Source organism: Sphaeramia orbicularis, chromosome 8, assembly GCF_902148855.1.
Source record: "Sphaeramia orbicularis chromosome 8, fSphaOr1.1, whole genome shotgun sequence".
NCBI lineage: Eukaryota > Metazoa > Chordata > Actinopteri > Kurtiformes > Apogonidae > Sphaeramia > Sphaeramia orbicularis.
The window spans coordinates 33,690,462-33,699,049 of NC_043964.1; the positions used below are offsets into that span (position 1 = coordinate 33,690,462).

The 8,588-nt window shown below is 35.4% G+C and overlaps 1 long non-coding RNA gene across 1 annotated transcript; it reads right to left on the reverse strand.

Annotated features, from left to right (window-relative positions):
• Window positions 1-1,926: 1,926 nt before the first annotated feature.
• Window positions 1,927-6,289, reverse strand: LOC115424192 (uncharacterized). Its single transcript, XR_003936065.1, has 2 exons — window positions 3,336-6,289; window positions 1,927-2,999 (listed from the first exon to the last, which is right to left on the reverse strand). It is a non-coding gene; the product is annotated as an uncharacterized LOC115424192 (long non-coding RNA).
• Between the last annotated feature and the right edge of the window lie 2,299 nt (window positions 6,290-8,588).

Sequence of the window (8,588 nt, forward strand, 5' to 3'; positions counted from 1 at the left end):
TCCATAACTAATGAATTAATGCTGGCATGAAACAAAAGTGAAACTTTACATACTTTCAACATCCAACTCCCGGGCTCTATTCCTCTATTATACAATGGATCTCAAACAAAATTTTCACAACTTCTAATGTTTACCCCCCTCTTTACAGCACCCCAGTGCATGGGGACGTTCGCGAATTCTAAGACTGTCGACAGTTCGGTTCAGGTGAACGTTAGTGCCAGTAATGTATCCTACATTAGGCGTAAGAAAACTCAGTCACAACCTGCCTGTTATTTACATTGGTTGGTTGTCCACCCCGAGGATGAAATTCTATGAGCAGAAGTAGGGATGCCCCCCCATCCCCTCCAAACGGTTGAACCCTACTGATAGGTAAGGAAGTAGAATTTCGCAACGATTGCGTATTTCCAGTCAAAAATACAGAAGTTGTGAAAAAGGTCTATGTTTCAGTTTCTTTAAATATTTCAGGGTGTTCTAATAATTCAAAGAAACCTTGCACATGTTAGTCAGTTTTAATTACAAATTTATTGCAAATATAGAAATAGATCTTTTGTACAGAAATCGCAAAGGGAAAAAAATGTCAACATCAGCAACAGATAATCAAAGAAAGCAAAAGAAGCCAAGATTTGTTACCAGCATCCAAACCTTTGTTTAGTCTTTCCCTTTTGGTCTATAAACATGAACCTGTGTAGCGCTGAAACCAGAGGGAGAGCAGACATTAGATTAAAAAAAAAAAAAAAAAAAAAACTACCACAGTACTGTCAATTTGATAACAACAATGGCCATTTTTCGTACCTCTTGCCAGATCTTGTCAGCCTGACAAGATTTGTGTTTGGTCAAAATGTTACATAAATGTCAGCTGAGATAAGGTGATGCATTGATTTTACTTTACACCCTCCACAGGAAGCCCACAGATGGTGGTCACACTTCAGTGCTTCAGTTACTACATGGTTTAATAACATGGTTGTTGTACAGTATGGCAGAGTCTCTAAAATGCTGTTTGATAGCACCTGGAGAGTAAGATTTCCCTGCTTAGGCAAAAAGAAAATTAATATGTAGCTGCAATAAATATATGTAAATATGTCATAAAGCAAAAGCAGCTAAAAAGGACTGACCACTGACACATGGTGTGTATTAGCTCTGTATTGTCTGTTTTATTTAATATGTCCTGCAGCTTTAACCCTTTAATGCCAAATGTGTCATATTTGATACATGAGTTTTGAAGCCCTCTACATGATCAGTGTGATATTTTTTTTTTACTTGAAAAACCTGATGTATACAATTAGATACATGCAATACATGGATAATCCACCAGGGGGGAGGAATTTGTTCACCAGAGGCCTTTAAAGTGACACTACAAGATTGTGATTAATGAGGAAGAAGGTAGGACTCTGTCAATTTTGAAGGAATTACCAATTTGTTAGACATGTTTGTGTTATATTATGTTTTTATTTGTTAAAAATAATAATAATATTTGAGCATTGAGACCCGATGAATCAAATATGACACAAACTTCAAACTCATACATGGAAACTGATACTTAAAAAAACTAAATTTGGGTTGTTCAGAAGGACCGATAAAGGCTCCAGTTTCAAGTCTCCAGTCTGATTTAATGGTTCAGGCTTTACGGGGTTAAGGTATATCGCGCTCTGAACTAACATGGAGAGTCGTATGTTTAATCTTGAAGGAATTAGATCAGTCTTTAATCTTATTTTTCCTGAATAATACTTTGAATTTCAGAGTTCTCCATGATACTATCTGTGTCAACCTGTGACACACATTATAAAACATAACTGCTGCATATTTTGGTTTCTCTGAAGTCAGGTCACTACACGCTCTTGAGCAGATCAATCCACAGACATTTAATTTCCTCAATGAGTCGAAGGCAGGCCCTTTCCTCCCCCCCCGGCCTTTTCAAATGAAATGACGTTTTTTTTAGAAGCTACTGGGGTTTCAATCTGTGGCAGTGACAAGGCCAATCGTTCAGAGTTTTGAGAGTACGACAGCACCGGATTATGTGTTAGGAATAGCAATGAATGGCCAAACCTCTGCTACTATCTGTGAGCACATAAAACACTACTACTGATCAGAATCATGGACTTCTGACACTGAATGATCATCTGCTTTCACACAGATTTTGACATTTTTAGCAAGTTCCACAGTCGTGGGTGTGGGGCTGGGGAAAGGGAGTTCTGAGTTCCAGATTAGCCTCCAGTACCAATAAACAACTGCCCTATCTGATTACACTGCAATTTCACCCAATTAAAATCTAACTGTACAAACTGGCTGCCTAATACAGCATGGCCATGTTGACAAGCTGAAGAGGAGATTTTGCCCAGAGGTTATTGCATTTCATTTTCTCTTTGTAATTGACACAGGGAGGCCTCTTAAGATTTTGGCAAATGCTGCCCCAACACATATAGGGCATATTTATCACAGTTACAGAGACTTGTATTATCACTGCAGAATGCAAACATGGCTGTGACTTATGGCTCACTGTCACTGCATTGGCTCTAATGCAATAAGTAATGTATCGGTGGAGCTACAGTAGGTGTTACCAGAACATTATTGGCTGGACACCAAATGAAAAGTACTCAATAGTCCGACTCTACTCTATCAGTTGGACTGAATTATATTTCATTTATTTTAAATATTGTGATTGAAATGACCAGAAATCAAGTATTTCTGTGATGATACTTTTTATAAAAATGTCTTGTCTCTTGAATAACATCTTTGAATTACCATCCCAACTATCAGTCTTAAGTGGTTTAAGCTTTTGCGCTGGCCTCTTCTGATAACATCAAATTCATGCCCCCATTTTGGGATTCTTTAAAAAAGTGTTCTGCATAAAAAACTAATTATGAGTGACTGATTTATAGCTCACTGGACCTAAGGTGAATCAGTTTAACTTTCTAGTATGATAAAGTACCTGCAGACTCTGAGGACAAAGGACAAATATGATAATGTTACTGATTTAGCAGAAAGCAAATTAAAATCCAGAGCTACACTGCAAAAATGAATATCTTACCAAGTGTATTTTTGTCATTTCTAGTCAAATTATCTCATTACACTTAAAATAAAACATAATCACCTAAAGAGTAACTTTTCAGTCTGATATAATAACTTATTTTTAGGCAATAGATCTTGAAAATCTTATTTCAAGAAATCTTACCAAGATAATTTTCACTTGTTCCACTGGCAGATTTTTTTTTGCTTGAATTGAGCAAAAAAATAAATAAATAAATAAATTAAGCTAAAAAAAACAAACAAACATATATTTTGACTAGAAATCAGAAAAATACACTTGGTAAGATTTTTATTTTTGCAGTGTACCTGACTGAGTATGTTTACATGCACACTGAAATTCCAGTACTATTCCATATTTAACAGACTGTATTGCATTAGGTTATTCTAAATTAGGCGTTTTTCCAAGTGGAGCATTTTCTGATTCAGACATGTGGAATATGCCTGTATTTTTCTGGTTTTATAGGGACATTCTATGGACATTTAGAAAAGGAATGTAATTTATGTGACTCATGGCTGCTGGAGTAAAGACAAAGATCCTCTCTGATAAAGAAAAGTTCAAATTTGAAGGAGAAATACACCTATTGTTAAACATTATAACAGAGGATATGAACAGGTTTATAGATAGGAGCAAAAACAGAAAAGCTGTCTGTTTTATAGAAGATTTTGGATGAAGCAAAAGAGGCAGAGCGACTACCTAATTTTTTCAGTTTACTCGGAATTGGTTTTTTTTTCAGAATTATGGGGAAAAAATGAATATCAGTGTGTATGTAAACATAATCACTGTCATCAGTGACTTCTAACTGATGGTTTAGAATAAAGTTTAGCTCATTAGACTACATCAGTTCACTTTTCTTTGAATGTATAGTGCCATATATACTGTATCTGACACAGAATGCAGAAAATCTTCTTCCTGTTAATGAGACAATTGAGGATAAATTGTGATAGAGCCCTGCCTCGAGCTAAACAGGTTAGCATGAAGTCTGCTTTGGAGAGCAATCTATGTAATGGAGATGGTGTTCCTTAAAACACATACAAACAACAAGTAGCTTAGACATTTTTGCCCGTCTTTGCACCGCACACTCCAATAGCCAATAGCTCAGAGAGGAGCAATGGTAACTGCAGTGCCAGTATATAATACAATCTCCAAAAACAAAAACCCATATATAAAAATGTAAATATTAAACGTCACAAAGAATCAAAAAACATAAAAGTTTGAATCAAGATACTTGACAATACTGTATTTCAGCCCCTACAGTTTTTGTTTTCTTTGTACGTCCACTCATTGTACACAACAATATATTTTTGTCTCTCAAAAAATACAGGGAATCATGCAAATATAACAACTTTTCTTTTATGTAGTACACTAAGTTAGACTTTCTCTGTTCTTAAACCTTTATAACATATATCATTGCAAGTACTAAAAGTCAGTCTCTCAATTCCTGATACAGTCCCACCCCTCAAAAAAAAAAAGAAAAAAAAAAAACAAAAACAAATAATCAATTGATAAAAAGAAGAATAAAAAATAAAAATAAACATAGACAAAGAGCCAACTCAAAATCGAGAAACACACAGACATATCAAGATCAGGCTGAGTATAAAACATCCATAGAAGCATTTTTTTTTCTTTTTTTTTTTTACTTGTCATTTTTTTCTTCGTATCTAGTGTACAAAATTCACAGATATTTCACAGATTTTTCAAGTCCTTCGTCCTTCTTTGGAAACTAAACCCTCTGGAAATTGAGTTTATGCATATAATGCAATGTGTACAAATAAATGTTTTGTTTTTTTTTCCTTGTAAATGGGGGTTATTACAAACACTCCAGTCAGGTGATAATCTGTGAAGCAGATACAGGATTTTCAAGTGCTCTTCTGCTCAGAAAAACAGGTTTTTGCATTTGCAGGATCATTCTAAAGCGTCATTTTTTTTTTTTTTTTCTACAGAAGCTCCTGAGAAAGAAAAGCTGACAAAGACATTTTAAATCTATCCCTGCAGACATGTATATGCATGATCTGGAGCTTTGAAGAGCTCGCAGGTAGCTATAGATAGTTATTTATTCAGCAATTTAAGCATTCTTTTTAGTGTGAGATGTAAAATGTGTCCTATGCTGAGGTCTACTCATCTTTTTTAGTCTGTATAGGTTTGTTACAAATTGGAAAGCAAGGTGCTGGCAGTGCTCGATGTTAGAGCCGCCTTGTAAATTATGAAGACTGACCAAGAAATCAGTCATGCCAAGACATATTTAATTTGTCTCAACTGACTTCCTTTGTCATTCTTTAGATAAATACAAAATGAAAGCAACCTTAAAAATGGCATGCGTTTAATTTTATCCCATAAGCCCTTATGTGAATATCATGAGGAGACACACAGGATAGTTTCCCGTTTGACAAATTTGGCACATTATCCACAAAGGCTAATCTCCCACACAGTTAGCTAATGGACTTAATAGACTATTAGACAAAAGGTGCAAAGATACCTAATGAAATAATTTGTAACCCACTGTCAGCGCTGATACTGGCCTGAAGCAGAAATGGAGCTTAAATGATGGGTGCTTTCAGTTGTGGAGTTGCAAAACTTCCAAAACATGTTAAAAGTATTCTTACATGACAATATACCTCCGTAGTGGATGCATGTGTTTGTGTGTTTGTGAGTATTGTGGTTCATCAGAAGCAGACTGCTGATTCATGCATGGTACATTTGAGTTTTTTTTTTTTTTTCACAAATGTCTGCCTGCATCCAGTCAACACCCCCCCCCCCCCCCCCCCCCCTCCTGTTGCTCACCTCTCTTTGAAGACCTTGCCCATTACCTGCCTTTCAGGAAAGGAGTCATTTTAGTTTAGTCAGACTGGGAGGACTGTGAGTCATTCTGACTCACTTTTTTATGTTAGTTTTTATTTATTTTATTTATTTATTTTTTTTTACTGTCAATGAGTTGGGGAGGGGAGGAGAGAGAAAACCACTTGAGTATGCTACATGACCAACAGCCTGAAAAAAAAAAAGTTTGCCTTTCATCTGAGCAAGTTGACAGACATTTTTAAGATCAAAAGACTGTTTTCTGTAACATCGGCAGTAATGAAAGACGTAATGAATGAATGAAAGATGGATTTGCCGCTGAGTCATCAGTCAATAGATTCAATTAGGTCATGATAAACATTAATTAAGCAACACAATGGCTGCTTATGCACTGGCAAAGCAGTGCTGAGAATTAGATTCAACTTTGATATTTAATCTCATTCTTCAAAGGTCTAAAATTGCATTTTTCTCTTAACCCTTTATCGGGAACGTGACTATTTTTGGTCATTTCCACATACATTACAAGACAATGACAGCAACAGTTACAGTGAGTCAACAGTCTGAGGTCACATGTGGTCTGTAAGGTCCACCTCTGCATGAACAGTGAGTGTACCTTCTTTGTTAGGTACCATGAAGTAATGGTACTAATGTAAGGAATGATGTTCAAAGGGAGAATGTGGATGTGGACAGGGGTCTGGATCAGCACTTATGTTGGTAATATTCTAAAATTGATGTTTTAATGTTCTAAAATATGTGTTATGTGTTTTCTTGTATTTTTTATTTTTGCTACTTACAGGTAAGGAACCAAATATGGTAACTTCATTGACTTTGATTTTCTACATAACAAAAAAAAAAAAATGAAAAATTTCACAAAAGTAATAAAGTCTTGTTATGTCCTCCAATAATACACTAAGATTGAAATGTTGAATTTCAGAGCATTTCTTTCCTATAAAGTGTTAAATAATGTAGTGTGAGTTTCATTCTGGTCTTTGTGGTTTAGTAAACCACAAATTGGCTATTTGTCATTTTGGGCTGATTTATTATTTTAGAACTTAGAGTTAGTTGGACAAGGCTTTAAAAATTAGATGTTATAAAACACAGGCAACCTCGTACTAAAGGACAGAAAATAAATATCGCATTCGATGACTTTCTTACGTCTGGCTTTCCTGTGGCTCTGAGACAAACAACAAGGCAGGTGCTACAAAATACACCCTCGATCTCCAAGTGAGCTGATACCCTCCCCCCACCATCCCCCAAGGATTCGAGAAGGACACACGCTGAGAGGAACAGCTAGGGTTTTTTACTCTAAACTGGTTTTGACTGAGACAAAAACAGGCAGAATCATGAAAAAAAAAACACTATGTTAAGCCATTTCTGTGGCACTGTTTGGGGTTTTGTGAATTATACTCCTTTTAAAAGCTGCCTTTTTATATTTTCAAATAGAAACTGCAGTTAAAAACCATAGCTTGAAAGTCAAATTTGCTGATAAACACATTAGATTTGTCAATGTCAACTGCTAATTTATTTAACAAGTTTATTGGAAGCGGCAAAACATGCTGTTCTTTGCATTTCTGTTGGAATTTGTGTAACAAGTGGCAATCCTACTAGTCATTTTTGGACTTTATGTTACTCTTTAAGTTTAGATGAGTCAATTATTTATTTATTTATTCACTTTTTATTTTGGTGTAGCCCACTTTCAGTATTAATAATGAGAAACATAAAAACATCACACAAAAAATAGAAGCCACCTCTCATTCTTAAATGCTTATAGATATCATATCATATTTATTCAAACACTCATTTTGGATAAATTTGGATATGTTTGAGCAGAAAAGCACTTGAATGCAAGTCTGTTTCCTGAAAATATATTTCCTGAAAGATCCATCAATATGTTAAACATGTTAATTAAATCCAAAAAAGCATGGAATTAAAAGCCATTCATAAAAACAGTAAAAAATCTGTATTTTATGTCACATTGTATTCTGTCAGAAGATGGACATACGGTAAATGGCAGATCAATCCTGATATCACTGAACATGTCTGTATTAACGCTTATATTTCTCTTCTGCATCCACGTCTGTAAACTTGGCAGTTGAAGACACCAAATTCATTTTACAGGATTGGGTGCCGTTAGTACATACCAGCAGAGTAAATCCTTCGCTGTAGTTTGCTGAAAGTCAATAAGAGTAACAAGTTCCTTCAGAAATGTTGTTATCTCCTAGTGGGAGATCAGCACATAAATTATTTCCAAGACTATGTCCATCACATGGTTCTTTATCTTGTAAAGAAGGCGGATGAGGTGGTGCATCCCAGACATGCCAATAATAAAAGATGACTGTGGCGCCCTTGAACTTATATGGTCCATTCAATTGTAAACACTTGAATATAGTCTCCAAGGGATATAAATTCTGACCCTATCTGCACATCTAAGAAAATGAATGAAAAAGAGACAGAGATAGATGCTTTATGAAAATAAGGAAGAAAGAAGTACATAGATTAATATGGAGAATCAGACCATTTTTACACATCTGCAAACTTTCTCTTCTTCCAAAATGTCAAACATTTCTCAAAAAAATGACCCACTCAAGGAAACAAACAAACAAAAAAAAACAGATAAAATCATCACTGATATGTTTTGGGACTTAAGTTATATCTGCAGCAAAGGCAATTTCTTAACTTCCTTATTTATTTATAAGGTGAAGGTCATGTTCAGTATCCTACCCACACCAGCACAAAATCCCAGTGGACCTACAGAAGCAGGGAAGGGGGGAGG